This window comes from Pavona decussata, unplaced genomic scaffold (genome assembly GCF_977016875.1).
Source record: "Pavona decussata unplaced genomic scaffold, jaPavDecu1.1 SCAFFOLD_95, whole genome shotgun sequence".
NCBI classification, from domain to species: Eukaryota; Metazoa; Cnidaria; class Anthozoa; order Scleractinia; family Agariciidae; genus Pavona; species Pavona decussata.
In genome coordinates, this window is record NW_028145512.1 from 2,654,315 (window position 1) to 2,671,733 (window position 17,419).

The window sequence follows — 17,419 nt, forward strand, 5'->3', positions numbered from 1 at the left end:
CCCTGGGAAAGGAATTACCCGTGTACTTATTGTGAACTTACTTTTATGCCTCTGGTGGTGAATTCCATTGATCCTCTCTGTCAGACCAACCAAACATGCCTTATATTCGGCTTGCATCGCAGACGATCGTATCGCTTGGGGGGCCATCTGCTTGATCTCTTGATTTCCTTCCATAAACACTACCTGCTCTGGGAGTTGTTTGTTTGCATGTCGTTGAGTGAAGTGCTTGGAATGTTTTCAATGTTTTACCACATTCATCGCAATGCCGATAAGCAGCAGCCATGTTTGTATTGTATTGTATTAAAATCCAAACAGATTTATCATATGGTTCTTTTGTTCCTCAGACCAAATTTGAATTTCACAGGAAGCTAAAACAATAGCGCAGTAGGTTCAGATCATGTGAAGTTCGATGTTTGAAACAGCCGGGAATGCGAAACAACCCCCTGTTTTCGTAAAAATGAATCTTCCTTTATCTTAGACTTAATGTTTCTATGTCGAAGTAATAAAGTTTTAGCGCCCTGGAGTATTGCAATAACTGGTTTCTTTTTAATGCAATTGGCCACGTGCTATGACTGTTCTCATAAAATGACTCTCAGCTGACGTAAATCCCGCGCACTGGCTTTTAATGATTGTTTATCTGGCCAATCAAATGTCTGGGTTTATTTTTTTGGCAACTCAGGAACACAAACATTCCTGTCAGTCACCTTTCTGGTAGTGAAACAACATTTTTCTTTCTTTACGGAGGCGTTGCCGTTCTCTCGAGTTGCCAGTTCACCGTCGAGAGTAATGGAATCGAACAAAAAGTGAAAAGGGTCAGCCAAAGAACCGAACGAGGAACGATGTAAATATTATAAGAAATTAAGGAGAGAGCAGAACAAAAGGAGGCAACAGAGAAAGAAAGGAAAGGAACCACAACAGGACAAGCAAGTCCTACACCTTTGGCCCGAAATCCGCCAAATAACGAGATCGTAAACGCAAACAAAGCGTAGAAGAAGAGTAACAAAAGCGAAGGATCTTTACCTAGAGGCAAAATAATGGTTTCGGCTGCATTAAAAAACGCCATGAATGCAAGAAAGATACAAAGATCCAAGAGGAGCTCGCAGTCGCCTGCGAAACGTGCCATGACAATGCTGATTTAAAGGAAATCCAGGCAAGCAATGTGAAACAAGATGAGGGAAGAGGAGCGATTGGAAGGGGTACCTTTGGTGCTTGCTTTTTGGCAACATTCCGTGGAATTCCTGTTGTGGTCAAGGAACTCCAACCGAGAAGCAACACAAGCGTGGAAAAGCTTAGAAAGGAGGCGGCATACGTAAGCCCGTGTGATTCAAAGATTGGGAGACCATCAAGGCATCCCTCTTCTATTCAGTGTTATGCTGCAGCAACCCAGTGTCGGAATTGTTCTGCAGTTTCATGGGGATAGTGATGAGAGCGTCACTCTCCACAAGGCAGCAAAAGAGAAGAAAGTGACAGAAGTTAAAGTGTGGAATGAAGTGCTGTACAAGGTAACGGATGCGTTGTAACATATTCATAATTGTGGGTTCATCCACAACGATCTCAACAGTAACAATGTGTTGCTTGAAACCAGGGAGGGTCGGCCGAGTCCAGTTATCGTAGATTTCGGGAAGAATGTGCTGAAAGAGAAAGCCAAAAATCCTGCAGCCAAACTTCCCCACATCCGTGGACTATATCAGAACAATTTTATTGCACCGGAACTTGTTGACGGCACTGGGAAACCTTCCGTGAGCAGTGATGTTTATTCCCTGGCGTTCATGACAAGATCACTGTACAAACTTTTGAATTTTAATGTGAACGCTACCGTGAAGAATGCTCTTGCAACTGCTTGTGAGAGTCGTCCTTCAGTCCGCGGTTTAAAAGAATCTTTGTGTTTAAAATTGTTTGTAGCAGAACACTCACTAAGAGATTTTTACGCAGTGGTGTATGTTAGAATCATACACTTTACTTCTACTTTTTGTTGCTGTTGGATTTTGTAATGATAATTTAAAGATTCTTTTTGTATTCACAGGATTTTCAAATTCATTATGAGCGATGAAATAACTACAAAAAATAAACTAATCGAGTACGTGGTGTGTGGTATACAGACGAATATTTCTCGTTAATTAACTTGTATGCTAAAATAGGCTATTAAATGGTAATAGACTTTAAATGCGTGATTTAGTCCATGCTGTTGCCAAAGTGAAATATTTCACGCAAACCCCAAGCAACCTTTCAATACTTCGGGATGACATTTCACCCGATGCGTAAACGCTTAGGTCGGATGTCATGATTCGGTCACGTTCACTGTTTATATTTTCACTCCAACAAGTTCAGTGTACATACTACAAAATGGCCGGACTTACGGCCAAATGTAGCTTGCAAGCAGGCTCTCTTGCTTGGGTTTGGCGAAAATGTCTCAGAAACATGTTCAATCGGTCTCCCGGGACAAGAAATAGTCAGCGATCAAGGATAAATCAATCTTGTCAATCTCAGACTACCAAAAGTTCAGTGAAACCGGCAAATTATGTTCACTTAATCTCCAACATTTGAGCAAGGCAGAGCATTCAGGCAAAACTAAAAACAAGCAAATTACGGCAGTCGTTAGCTGTTGGCTATGCGCATAAGGAAAAGCGTAAACGGGGCAAATTCGCCGCAGGAATTATTTTCTTGATCTCAAACATATTGCGTGCTCCTTGTTTCAACATGATTCAATTCAATATTCAATGTATTTATTGAGTGAACGGTGCGGTTTTTAAAGATTCTTTTATCAAATGACAACACCGCAGCGACAATAGCACCTAAAGTGTATTCAATATTTTTTTCGTTTATCGCGCTTTGGAAAGTTCGCAAGTGCATAATTACAAAATACAGTTTTTTCAGTAGTTGATGTTCTATGCCAAAAGACCCCGGCGACCATCTGCGGCTATTTCTGTGGCAAAGAATTTTTGTAGGCCCAAACAAGTTGTATTAGTGCCAGCCACATGCACACGTCGCCGAAATTAAGTGACCTAACAGCGTGCATTTTTTAGACTTCCTCTTTTATCAAATCACAACAGAAACAATAGCACCCATTCAATTTTGTTTTCGTTTCTCGCGCTTTGGAAAGTTCACAAGAGAATAATAACAAAGTTTTTGAGCAGTTGATTTTCTATTAAAAAAAAAAAAAACGGCGACCATCTGCGGCTATTTTAGTGGCAGACACCGTACTAAGTGCCAGCCGCGTACACACGTCGTCGAACTTAACAGCGTGCATTTTAAGGTTAATTTATTTTCTGTTATCATTTCCCAATTATAACCTAACTGAGAACAACTTTATTAAAGAGCAGAGCTGATTAATTACATTATTTGGTCTGGTTTCTTTTAAATGTCTGTCAACATGGTTAACATTAATATCTTCGGACGTGCCAAACCGTGGTTTTATATTACCACCATTAATTGGCTGACGGTAGATTGAATCTACCCTCAGCCTAATTTGCGTACATTCTTTTGCTTAGCTAACTTCCTCATGCTTTCTTTTTCTTCAAGAAGGGGAGTGTTACGAGGTTCACACCTCCATTTATAAACAGTTGTTTTATTTAAGTCACACGTATTTATGTCACGGGCGCTCCTATTATGTAATTTTTGTTAATGCCCATATATAGGCATGTAGCCAGTACATGTTCGGGGATAAATATAGAACAGCCCTGGGAATATGTAGTTGTAAAAGAGAAAAGACTTTTGCTACTTTCATCTTCGATTTTTCTTCGCTCTGCTCTCTCCATTGGATGTTCCTCGACCTAAAGACTATATGGACACTTAAACCAGGCAGATAAGCATTCGAACATTTATATATTTGATTGTACTGACTTATAGTTTATGTTAAGCGCACGTTGTGTTATATTAAATAAAGTACGTGTTCTTGTTCACGAATGTCGTCTGATTCACCGTTTGTTGCAGACGTTCGCTTTGTCGCTTTACAATTGCATCTGTAACAATGTATAAAGTAGCAAAGGGACAAGTGATTGTCATGTTGGCTTTGCAATATCAAGAATAAGAGCCAGACAATTACTGCTGTTGTTTCCCTGAACAAAACAGTATCATTTTGCACTCTCAAAACAAAAGAATCAATGTGATTGACAGGAAAAGGTTCCTATTTTTCCTATCACTTACAAAATAAATGGGAAAATTATATTGCATTCTTACCTAGATTAAGTTATGAGCAAGAAAGACATCTAAACCCTCTGGTATATCAATATCAGACTTGAGCACCTAGTTTGGGTTTATACAAAAACCATGGTAGATAGATAGCTTTATTAAAAATCCATTGCAGCCCAGAGGCTGGATTACGGACTGTACAATATATAATGCTAAAATACGAGAAAGGATAAAAAAAAACATCATAAATAAATAAATAAATAACAGTATAAGTAAAACAAACAAACAAAGAAACACAGATACTACGTCATAAAATATAAAAAATAGCTGCGGATATACGATAAAAACGTTAGAAAATGGCCGCGTTATGTATGATAAAACTATTCTTGAATCTATTTGTTCTACAAATAGGTACATTAAAAGCACGCTTTCTCCTTAAAGCTACGGTACTAAGATTACGTGGCGGCAAAAGGCCATGAAATTTGTGGTGGCTGTTGTCCTTAATGTTATTGAATAGTCACTCCGTCAGCCATTGCCGCCGTGGATGGAAGGTGGTAATGTTGCACTCTTTAAGAGCCTTTTGGTAGCCTAAGTCTGGGAAAATAATTCTAAGTGCACGGCGCTGAATTTTCTCTAGCTCGTCAGAGAGATACTCAGGCAGACCTTCGTGGAAACCTTGGCAAGCATATTCAGAAACGGGCCGGATACAGGTAGTATAGAAACAAAGTAGCCGCGCAGTATCTCCTTTTGCACGCTTAAGTTGCCTTAACAGATAAAGCCTAGAGGCTCCTTTTCTGATAACATTCTCTATGTGAGCATTCCACTTTAGATTGTTTGAAATTGTGAGACCAAGAAGTTTTACGCTAGTTACAACCTCTATTGATTTGTTGTTAATAGTAACTGCTTGAAAGGGATCTACAGACTTTGAGAAACTTATCTGCAACTCTTTACACTTGTTCTCATTTAATTGGAACTGATCTATTTCGGCTTGCCTAACTAGGTCGTCTACAGCAGCTTGTATTCCACTTGGTTGGCCCTTTTGGACTGTCTCGGCCACCGATGTATCATCAACGTACTTTCAAAGATTGACGCCATTGACATTGATGTCGTTTATCATGACCAGGAAGACCCAGGGCCCCAGTTTGGTCCCCTGCAGTACACCAGCCCTGACAGGACCCCAATCCGAGTAGCAATCGCGGGCGAGTTTCACTTGTTGCTTCCTGTCAGAAAGAAAATCTGCAATCCAGTCCAGCACCCAAGGTGGGAGCTCATAATCCGTAAACTTAGCCATGAGAATGGTGTGGTCGATAAGATCGAAAGCTTTCCTAAAGTCGAAGAGCACCACGCGCACTTTCGAACCGTTGCTGACAGTATCCTTATACCAGTTGTGGAGCATGCTGATTAGGGCATGTACAGTGCTGGAGTTCGGGACAGTCCCGTATTGGTTCAGGTCAATCTTTGCAAGGATGGCAGGCCTGATGTAGCCGTCAACAACAAACTCTTCCCCAACTTTAGAAAGAATTGGGGTCAAAGAAATGGGTCTCAGGTGTTTGTTCACATCGCTAACAGGTGAAGTCTTCAGGAGGGGTGTAATGTCCGCCTTCTTCCACAAAGTTGGAAGGCGACACTCCAAAAAGGAAGAATTCAAGATGTCTGCCACTGGTGCAGCCAATAAGTCAGCGTTTTCTTTTAATACCCACGAGGGGATTCCATCAGGTCCGCATGCTTTGTTCGTATTAAGCCCCAATAGTTTCTTAAAAACTGAAAACTCAGATATAGAACAGAGAGGATCTTGTTGGCATGTATACGTGTGCGCGTGTGCGTCAGGTGTGGCTAGAGGAGTGAAGGCGGTCATTGGTGACAAAAAAGCGTCGTTAATAACATTGGCCAAATGTTTAGGATCTTCCCCTTCATCGGCAAGATGTTGAAGGTCTGCGATGGGGCTTGCGCGCTCGACATTAGGAAAACCACTTAGCTGTTTGATTTCCTTCCACCACTGGGCAGGTTTACAAGCCTTAAGATCTTTGACTCGGGCATCATAGTACTTTGCTCAACACGCTTTCAGATCTCTGTTCACTTTATTCCGGAGCTGGTTGTACTCAACCAGATTGTTGTTGGCCAATGCCTTTTGCCGGCGGGGAATAAGGCATTTAATAGAGTTATTCATCCAAGGCACCTCGTTCGCTGATATCGATTTTACTTTTAGGGGCATGATTGCGTCCATTCCGGAAATGATAGCTTCTTCCATCAACTGTGCTTTCTCATCACGTGTATCTTTGTTTTTTACAAGGTCGGCGATGTTGACTTTTTCCAAGTATGAACTCAGAGCGAACCTGTAACTTTCTCGCTGGTCTCTTGTAATGATAGATCGTTTTGATGGTTGTGATTTACAGCGAGACAAGAGCTGGAGTTCAACAGATGCGTGATCTGACAGACCAAACGCTGGCCGTTTTATTGGCTCCTCGTAATTTTTCTTTGATGTTGGTCAAAACGAGATCTAGAGTCTGATCTCCTCGAGTATGGAACTTGACAATTTGTTTCAGCTTAAAAGCGTTCCTAAAACTCAAAGTATCGAGCCTGTTAAAACCCCCCATGATCAAAACTCCACAGTTTGAAAACCGCGATTCAATTGAAGACATTGAGTCGTGGAGATAGAGAAAGATCTCAGAGTCAGTCATTGGCAATAATTGGTAATAATAAGATAAACAACTTTATGTGTACAAGAATTAAGCTTTCAACCTGGGAAAAACAGAATTTTTTAAAATGAGCTTTTTAATCTAATTTGTTGAATTATAATCAGCTACAAGTACAATTTTTTAAAGAAAATAGAAAAAACGACACAAAGATGACTTGAAATATTTCTCATGTATTCAAACATCTCTAGTGTGCATCTCCCTCAAATAGAACCTAAACATCAATCACTGAATTTGACTAGAAAAAGATGAAAATTAAAATATTTTGAAAATCCCCATAATTAATGACTCGTTTTTTAATTGGACCGCAGTTTGAAACGATGTCTTAGTATTGTGCGTTATTATGTTACCGACCACATGGCCTACTATTGTCCATATTAGCTTGCAATTTTAACATTATCTTGATTAAAGATCAAAGGTTTCTTTTAGAAAATTGCTCCCTCTAGTAGAAAGGTGTGAATCCATACATAAAGATTTGAAGTTATCTTACCTCAGGGTCTTAACATGGTATATGGGCTCAGGGCTCAAAGCCCAAACTATGACTGGGATCAGGGCTCAGAGGAAAGGGCTTAGAAGAATGGGATCAGGGATCACAAGGCTTTTGAGCTCGAATCAGGGATCAGAATTGTCACACCATGAACACACGGTAAAAAAATCTCTTTTCACAACATTTTTCCGCGTAGTAAGGTTTCTGTCCATAGAATTTCCTGGCCGACGTACATTTCCTATTCCGGCTGGTGGCAATTCCTGTCATGTGAGTTGTTTGACAAAAACATGGTATCGTATTCTTAATTAATTCAATTGTTGAGCGCACTTTCCTCGCCTTGTTACGCAACTCTGCCTACGGCTCTCTGGGCTCTTCTCAACGCACTTTGTACATATCCTGACATATCTTTTTTTGTGAGAAATGGGTAAGAGGAAAAAGGAGAAAAAGAAGTCACAGGACAAAGAAAGGTACGTAAGTAGATCTTCGACTGGTTTTACTTTGTACTCACCCCTGGCAAGTCTTCAAGCATAACAATACAGGACAATAGACAAACCGATTCATTAAAAGCGGAATTTACTGATAGGTCCCAATCGCCTCATCGCCGAGTTATCGCCTCCAAAAAGTCAAAGGGCGACCATAAATTGAGGTAAGTATTTTTTGACTAGTTAATTAACCTTTAATAGTGCTTAAATAATTAGAACGGCCGTCTAAAGTAGTATACTTGTACAATGAATTTGCGTGCTTCGTTGCAAAATAAATGTTTTCTCGCAATTCAATAACTGCAATAAATCTGCTCTAATTGCATCAAGTTTAGGGTTATCTCGAACTGTGATGAGAAACCGAGATCGGTTCAGCTACCAGTACTAGTATTGGACCGGGAAAGTAAAGGACATATTCCGTTACTGTAAAGCTGATAAATGCTTGTATGATAAATAATCTGAAATAGCGTCGATATATACAATTAGTGAAAAATAAGTGGAACACTGGAGACTTAATTCGGTGAAAGCAAAGTAATAAAGCTTTTATTATTTATTTTCTCTAGTTTTAGTTATGAAATAAACGGTTTTATTAGTGAAAGGAATGTTGCATACGTGGTTCACGTAGCATAGTCTGCGGAATTTTATTATAAAGCACTCAGCATGGAACGCCACCAGTTGGGGGCCAACTACTTGATTTTTGAGCAGGGAATGGGTGATTTTTTTTCCTGGGCAATGTTTTCAGTCCTCATTCGTGCGTTGGCTATTTTTTTTTTGGTACAACTGATTTACAGACTTAATTGACAATATTGAACTAGAATAATTTCAGCCCTTTGGCCCTTTTGACCTCGGGAAAGTACATTTATCAAACTAAAAACGATATTTGTGAAACTCTGCAAAAGAAATGCCCATGGAATGTCCCAATCTTCCACTGAATCTAATGGCCTGTTAATGTGTAGATCAAAAGAACGTGCTTCATACCGAAGGAGAACTGCTTCACAAAGTAACTCACCTAGCTGCCACAGGAGGTGAGTGTACCAATGCAAGTTTCTGTGATAGTTTTTCCTGTCAGACTCCTTGGCAACTTGGTAACATGCATGTGATTTTAAAGCGAGCAGAGAGCAAAAGAGTTCAGCCAAAGAATAAAACGAAATGGTGTCAGGCGTGTCCCGCGAATTCCTTCAATGTTTCTTGTTTATAGTGGACGGACATTAGACACCATCCAATTCATAAGCGCCCGACGTATTGGAAATTATTTTGGAATGGCGTAGTTAACAGAGGCAAATCAACTCTGCTGACATGGCGGAATTTTTAGGTTCTTTGTACCTACTTGCCATTGTCTTATTGACTGCTTGGCTGCGGACAGGTGTCATTTTAAGACCTCCTTTACACGCAAGACAACTAAACTGTAAGTGTTGTAATTCATAATGAGAAGTTAACATGATATTTTTATCTTACCATCGCCAGTTGTTAACAATAACCAACTGTATCTGAAACAGGAAATGGGAAACAGGGTCTTAGACGTCTAAGTGTGTTTATTTAGCTCAAAACCCGCCAGTAGGAGCAAAAGCAAGAAGCTGGTCATGCGTCTATACCTTTCTTCATACGATGCTATATTTGTGTTATAGGTCGCAATCAACCTCCTCTGAGTGTCATTGAAGAACATCATACATGGTATGGTCATTACAGTTTAGATGATGATCATGTGTAATATATCATTTTTCAACCTTGACTCCCATTAAGGGACCGGACAATGTTTTTTTGTACCGACTCACGTCACTCATGTTTACTGGCACAAACGTTTATGCTTTTCTGTGACGATATCACGCTCAGCCTCACCTTCACCTTCTACCAGCTTCACTGAAGAATGGTGCACACGGTATGTTACTTGCAGTATAAAAAAGCTTTCAGTTGTCCATGGCATGAAATTTTTATATTCGTCGTTGTTTCTTTGTTTAGGAGGTTGGAAAATTCGCAAGTCCAAGCGTCGATATCTGGATTCTTGTCACATTCCGACAAGGGGCAAAGGAGGTAAAAGTTCAGTCTTATCAAATATGATTCAAAGGCTGTACCATAACAATAAGTAAAGTGAGGCCATTATCGCTTTGTCTAACTCTTTTGTCCTTTGTTCTTTACCTATTTAGCCAAACTATGTCCAATTTAGAGAGCATTATTGAAAACGAAGGAAAAAAGATAGTGGGGGTACCACGGAGGGATTTGGCTAAGTTATGAAGCGAATTTTAATAGAATTAGTTTTAGGGCTCTGATAATGTAGAAAAAGTCAGGGAAAGTAATCTTTATGGGTAATTGACATCTACCAGTTTTACCGACACAGTCAATTTCGGTTTGTTGCAGTGACTAAGCCAACAATACTAACACTTAGTGTTCAAATGGCTACCCAATACAGCTGGAATGTTTACTGCCGATTCCAAGCGGAGATTGGAAATGGCTGTCGGAAACTTAATCATGGAAAAGTTTCAACAGGATTTGTCATCAGCATTCTGTTGCAAGGCAAACATTAAAATTTATTACTTTGATGGAGTTGATGTTATGCCGGTTGCTGGTGAACACGATCTGAAATACTTCCTAGATAGGTTTTTAGACAACTATACTTCCGTTGACAACCATGCTGACATAAATAGGGTCTACATTGTAGTACCTGAGTACAAGGAAAACTCTGCCAATAATGTTTGCACTGATGACAGCAGCAAGATAAAGGAAGGCACGTCTAAAAAGCCTCACTCGCCAGCCACGGCTCAAGAAGGGAAAGAAAAATTCACAGCGCACATAAAGGAGCGTTTCCCTGAGATTGAACTCATAGAAGGCAACAAATTCCGCTGTAGGAAGTGTGGGAAAATTAGAGCCTTGATGGTAACAATAGAGTCTTGAACATTATTCACCACGTCAACACTGTATGCATGTCACGGGGCAAGCAGGGAACGCAGAGCATTGTTAACTTTTTTCAAAAGAAATAGAAATTACCACACAATTGTCGACCTTTCATACTTCACCAGTAACAATGGACTGTTAATGTTACCTTTATGTATAATGCAAACACCAATGTGGTCTCAATGACAACCAGAGGTGATAGACTTGAGGCACTTACGTGATTCTATCAACGATCGTACAATTAGAATTACATGTAATCCATCACTTGATATACTGACTTCTTTTTTATTACATTTGGAAATCTACTTTGATAGTTTAGCAAGGTCGATTATTTATATGGCCAGCTTTGCCTCTGCAAAGTCTCAATTTCAATAAAGGATAATAAACTACAGTGTTGTAAGTTTCAAACTGATAAGTTGCGAATGACATAAACTTTCAATACAGTAAAAACACGAAGTAGAATCCTAATGTTTTCCAAGTTAAGCTGACAAGGTTCTTAAAAGAGGTTTAAAGGGATATATACCGCTTCGGTTAGATTTTTACTCCCTTATCTTGGAAAATAAAATTTTTTAAGGAATCGAAATAAGCTTTTCTCATGTTTTCTGTGGAAATTACATAACTGCTCCCACCTGCATAAAAATTACCAGTTTATTCTGTAAATTAAGAACCTGGCTAAAATTGGTTCTTATGTTAAGGGGGTGTAAAGTAAGATTTTTAGCCTAACAGGTTTTGCATTTCTAGAAAGGTTCTCATATGAGAGTTTTTTTGTGTAGAAAGACGCTTGATTTGTCATTATGAGTATGTTACACCGGCTAGTGAATTTTAGTTCCCTAGTAATAAACAACCTTCCAACATTTCTATAAAACAGCTTTACATGTAGCTTGTTAAAGTGCTACTGCGACGAAAATCGCAGTCTATCTAAACGAAATTTTTGGGCTTGAACTTAATGTTTGGACTTAAAACTTCACGAAAAATTGTAATTCAGACCAATCTGACGAAGCGGTTCTGACAAGAAAGACGTCCAAAAGTGGGAAAAATGGGTCCGCCATTACATACACAACAAATGTCTGAGTCAAAGAGGAGGGATTGGATTGAGGTCGCCTGTGACGTCATCTTATTCCCAAAACTCACCACCATCTCGCTACAACTACTTCTAGCATGTTATTGTGGTGTCGTCTGTTCCGTGTTCTTCGTCCATTTCTTCGAAAGACAGATCTGATTTAAAACAGTTGAACAGAAAGATATTTTGGACGGCAATGGAACTGCTTTTAACCCGTACGATGAAGATTTGGAGCCAAATGTGACCGTAGAAGCGGCCGCCGCATTTGAGGAAAGCGTGATTCTTGAAGAAGATCGTCATATCGAGCTCCAAAGACATTTTACTGGTGAAATAGGTGCATGGTAGGCATTACTCCGATTGAGTTTTTTTGCCGTTTTTTGCTTTTTTTCATTGTATTTGCTTTTAGTTATCACAAAAGAGCGGTTTACATAACGTAACATAACATATCCGGCACAACGTTGGTTTGTTATTAGGTAAGGCTGTTCGTAATACGCGCTACTTCTTTCATCGGTAACATAGTTTGAAAGAAAATTTTAAATGCCATCCTGTAGAATCCGGCAACCAAGAGTCTGTAGGACTTAAACTTGAGAAACACCTGTTGCATGTTATATGTTCTTAGTATGTTTTCATCTGTCTTAGGGGATCCCGCTGCTGCTGATGACATCATTCTGTACAAAGTAGAATGCCGAGATGGGAGGAATATTGAATCTTCCAGCTCAGAGTTAAAAAGCGTTTTTACCTCTCAATGGCCAATCCACCAGTCCTTTTCTTGCCCTTAAGCAAAGCATCATGGAACGTTTCTGTCTTAAGGAGCTCTCCAAATAATATTACTACGACGGCTACGATGTCATGCTCGTCAGTAACGATGCTAATCTCATTGTCTGCCTAAGATTTTTTAGAAGTTGTGCCATCGAATACAGCAACTGGCGTAGCTTAGCGCAGCTCTATGCTATCGTCCAACTAGACAGGGACGCTCCGAAACGTACATCTAGTGATGAGGAAGTCACAATAACTATTGCAAGCTCAGAACTTGTGCATAATATTGTTTTGGGTGTGGCATCTGCGCTTTCGTTTGGAACCCTTTCACAAAGTGATGAGAAACACGTCCGCTTCACCTTTAGAGTTTGCAGTAAGTACGGGGGAAACTTTTTTTGTAGTGTCCCCAAAGAAAGTTTTCTGCAAGTCTTGCGGCGTTACATTGAAGTTAAACAAGACGTACCAAATGTGTAACTTGACTGACCATGTGCTGAAAGCCCGATGCTGTAGAGTGAATAGCTTTCTGGGAACCCATTTCTTACTCAAGGGCTGTGATGTCTTCAAGATTAAGAAAGAGATACTGCAGATTACAAGTTTAGTAGCAGATACCAAGAACTCAGAAGTTCTGGGATTGATTTCCGGGCTGTCGTCACTTCCTCTAAACATACTAGTCATCCTTGAAGAATTGAAGAATCTTCTGCAAGAGTCCTATCCTGCTGTTTACCACAAATGCACTGATAGAATGAAGACGCTGAAGGGTCTTTTGCAACTGTGGAACAGCTATTAAGAAATAGTAGATTCATCTGTTGCTGACAAGATTGTGAAGTGTAGCGTCAACATTGACAGTTTTGATGAAGCATCTGCACTTCTCTTCTTTAATACTTCGTCGCAAGTCCTTGATAAAGAGCACGTCTTTTATCAACAAACACATGCTTTTCTTTGGGAATGTCTTAACAACGGCCGGCTAACAAACTGTTCGGACAAGTACCAGACACTTAGTAGATTCCAAGAGCGACTGCAGTTTAAGTTTGGAAAATCGTGCAGTTACTTTTTAAGAGGTTTCGCCGGAGGTGGCAAGGGCAAAAAAACAGGCTCTCTTACGTTTAGGGAGTACGTCACAAGTCACAATTTCAGCCTGATGCACCCAACTCTGTATCAAGAAACAGTCCCTCTTCTGACCTGAAGAGCCAGATTTACAAGGAAGAAGTGCTCACGGCAATAGACCTTTGCTGTGACTTACAGGTAGAACCAGTGAAACCTGGTGTTACCGATAATCGAGTGTTCCTGGTTAACAAGTCCACCGATGGAATGGCTCTTAAACCAGCGCTGCGATATTTGCCATTTGTCCACAGAATTGTAGGGTTAGAGGATCCCAATTTTTTTTCCTTTGACGACTTTCAAAAGGTTAATCAGATGAGTGAAGGGGAATTGATAAAACTGCTCAAATCTTTAGATTTTGTCACGGAAGCACAGGAGTTCTGAGTTAGTAGTATAGACGGCAAAGTTTTGTTTCCTGTCGGTTGCTATTACAGGGCGAGCAAAGTAGGAGCACGACAGATTGAGCACTATGATAACGACAGCTGCAAGGTTGTGCAGAATGCAAACATTGTCTTTCAAATGGGACTCAATGTGTGGTTTCCTGTGAAGAATGCAAAGAAGAAGGAATTGCGTGTGACGAATGTGAACAAGTTGGGCATACAAGTATAAAGCCGATGGAATGCAAGTGCGCTCGTTGTCAGGTTGGCAAGTTGGAGTGTTATAAGACGCCAGAGTTCATGTCCAGACCCTCCGCACGTTCTCAAGCTAGTAAGGAGTGGGCTCTTCAACTATTGGGTTCTACATGGAAACTATCTCTTTAATGTGAAGCTCCTCCCTTCTGCCAGGGAGGATTCCAACGAGGCTATTTCCAAGCCAATTGCACAGTTACTTCCCCGCAGCTGTATACACAACAAAGATCAAATGAACATGGCAACTGCTGTAGGCCTTTTTAAAGAGAACCTGTTAAATGTTTTGCCAGATGACCCATTAGTTTGCACCCTTGTTCCAGAACAGGACAGATTTTGGCGGCAAAACACAGCTAAGAGCATCTTAAAATTTCCTACTGCAGTTGCATTTTCTTCAAAACACAGCATCCTGATCATTACAGATAAAGCAAAATCAACGGTGTACATAGCGAATATGCACAACCCAGTGTGCATCATTCCGATTGCAGGTCCAGATGTTAGAATTTCCAGTCCAACTGGCTTGGCTATCAGGGACAACTACGTGATCGTTGTGAACTCTGGCACACAGACAAGCTTTAAAGTTGTTGGTATTGCCCCAATTTTAAAGAAGAGTAGAGCGTTGCTACAGATTGAGTCGGATAATGGTGACGAAATTGGAGATGAAGAAGGCAGTATCAGGACAGCGAGAGTTAATGTTTACGACATCCAGCTTTGGTCAAGAGCAGAGAATTTAAACATTGGCAAGATTATTTCATTAACGTGTGAACCAAATGGTGATAGAGAGCAAATGACTGCTAACACTACTTTGTTTGGATTGTCTTGCAATAAATCCATTTACAAGTTTTGCGACTTTGGTACAGATTAATTGCACAACCGATTCAAGATGAGGACCGAGAATTACTATGGCTTTGGTGGCGGCGAACAACCGTTATGCATATACCAGGGTCTTGATGGAATTTACGTCAGTCTCAACAACAAGGGCATCCAATGCGTACAGCAACTCAACCAGTCCCAGGTCCGAGTCATTGACGTCTTTGAGAAAGCACCATCCTTAATACTAGATATGACGGAAACTTCCGAAAAGCTAGTATTCTCCGATGCATCTGACCACACTCTTAATTATTTTGCTGATAACAAAGTGACAGTAACATTGGGTGAATCAGAAGGTTTTCACGATGGTTACTCACATTGCTTCAACTCTCCATCACTACAAAAGCCGAGGAGGGACTTTGGACTTCGGACTTCGGGCTTCGGGCTTCGGGCATCGGGCTTCGGGCTTCGGACTTCCGGCTTCCGACTTTTTTATTTTTTAATTTTTTTAATTTTTTATTTTTTTTTTAAATAAACTCTAAGTGAAGTTACAAATGGCAAAATGTTTTTGCGCGTTTTTAGTTTGTTTTCTAGGGTCGACATTCTTTCGCTGAAATTCACTTCTGAGTGAGTTTTATCTATAACGTAATCGGGGTAACCTCTGTTGCGTAGTCTCTGTTTGAATAGAGTGATGTTTTCTTTAAATTTTGTTTTTGAAGAGTTTATTCTGAGCAGTCTTAAGGCTTCGCCTTTGATAAGGCCTTTCCTGACGCCTGGAGGGTGGCAGGAAGAAAAATGCGTGTACTGGAACGTTTCTGTCGGTTTGAAGTTTGTGCGCACGTCAAGTTTTGATTCTTTTTTGAATCTTTTGCCCTTGCATACACGTGTCAAGGACAGTGATTACAATATCTGAAATTTCAGCCGTGAATTTTATGGTCGCACGATGGTTGTTGGCTAGCTCTATAAAAAGTTTGGATTTCATTTTTGCTCACATTCCACAGAGAGACGACATCATTGATGTATCTCTTCCATGTAAGCGGTTTTGTAGCACTACGGGCAATTATTTCTGTTTCGATCTCTGCCATGAAAATATTGGCAAAGGATACTGCCATCTTTGTACCCATTGCGGTCCCGTATCTTTGGAGGTTGTTTTTTCCATTAAAGATTTAACGTTAAGATTTAACGTTAAATCCGTTAGCCCCAAAATTAAACATTGCGCATTTTCAGCGTCACGCAGTATTTCCGTCATATCCTGCACGTAATGCTTTTTGGGTGTTTTTTCGCTGTTCACACCCTTGTTGGAACGTGATTTGTACTACAATGATTAGGTATAAAATATGTTCCCTCACTGTCTTGTTCTTACTCCCTGACAAAGTCTGTGTTATCAGAGGAAACCGGTAGTAGACAATAAAGAAGTTGACAAGATATGTTGCTGTGTGCTTCTCACTAGATTTTATTTAAAAAAAAAATAAAAAAATTGAAAAATTAAAAAATTAAAAATAAAAAAAAAGTTGGAAGTCGGAAGTCCGACGTCGGAAGTCTGAAGTCGGAAGTTGGAAGTTGGATGTCGGAAGTCGGAAGTCCCTCCTCGGCTTTCGTACGATCACGCATCACGTCATATCAAGAGAACATCTTCGTTTGTGACCTGAACAAGGCCCTGCATTTGGTGTCGAGTATAAGTGTTTAAAAGCAATTTGGTAGGCAGCTCTCAGCCTTTATAGAACGTTTCCAACTAGATGAAGATTTTGCCTGCCAGGGAGCAGGGCCAACACTGTACGAAGGAATTGCGACACTGAAATACCTTGCCACCACAATGAACATACATACATACATACATACATACATACATACATACTTTATTTATTCCAGAAGCAGACTATATATACAAATAAAACTAAGAAGAAAAGTACTTCTAGAAAAGGAAGTTTGGAGGTTAGCCCTATGCGAAAACTCCCTCAAATAAAAGAAAAACAAAAATAAGTATACATAAATCGAGATCTTTAGAGTCAAATATTCAAATACATTTTGAACTTAGATTTAAAATGCTTAAAGCTATCAGCTTCCACTATATCACCAGGTAGTTCATTCCATAATTTCACAGTTCTAACGAAAAAAGAATGTTTATAACAGTTAAGTCGTGCTGGTTTCACATAGAGCTTGTATTGATGATTTGCCCTTGTAGACCGAGTTGTGGCGAAATCATAAAAGTCTTCAAATTTTAAATGATAAAATCCAAAAACTATCTTATAACATTCAATTAAAGATAAATAGGTTCTACGGTCGGAAAGAGTAGGCCATTTTAGTAATTTGCATCGGTCCTCATAGGACATTTGTCCTTTGCGTTCCGACTATAGAACAAGCAGCTTACTTTCGCACAGGGAAGTGTTGCTTTCAGG

The 17,419-nt window shown here is 40.0% G+C and overlaps 1 pseudogene; it reads left to right on the plus strand.

Moving 5' to 3' along the window:
* Window positions 1–786: 786 nt before the first annotated feature.
* On the plus strand, window positions 787–3,161 carry LOC146473132 (putative serine/threonine-protein kinase DDB_G0267514; annotated as a pseudogene).
* Window positions 3,162–17,419: the final 14,258 nt, after the last annotated feature.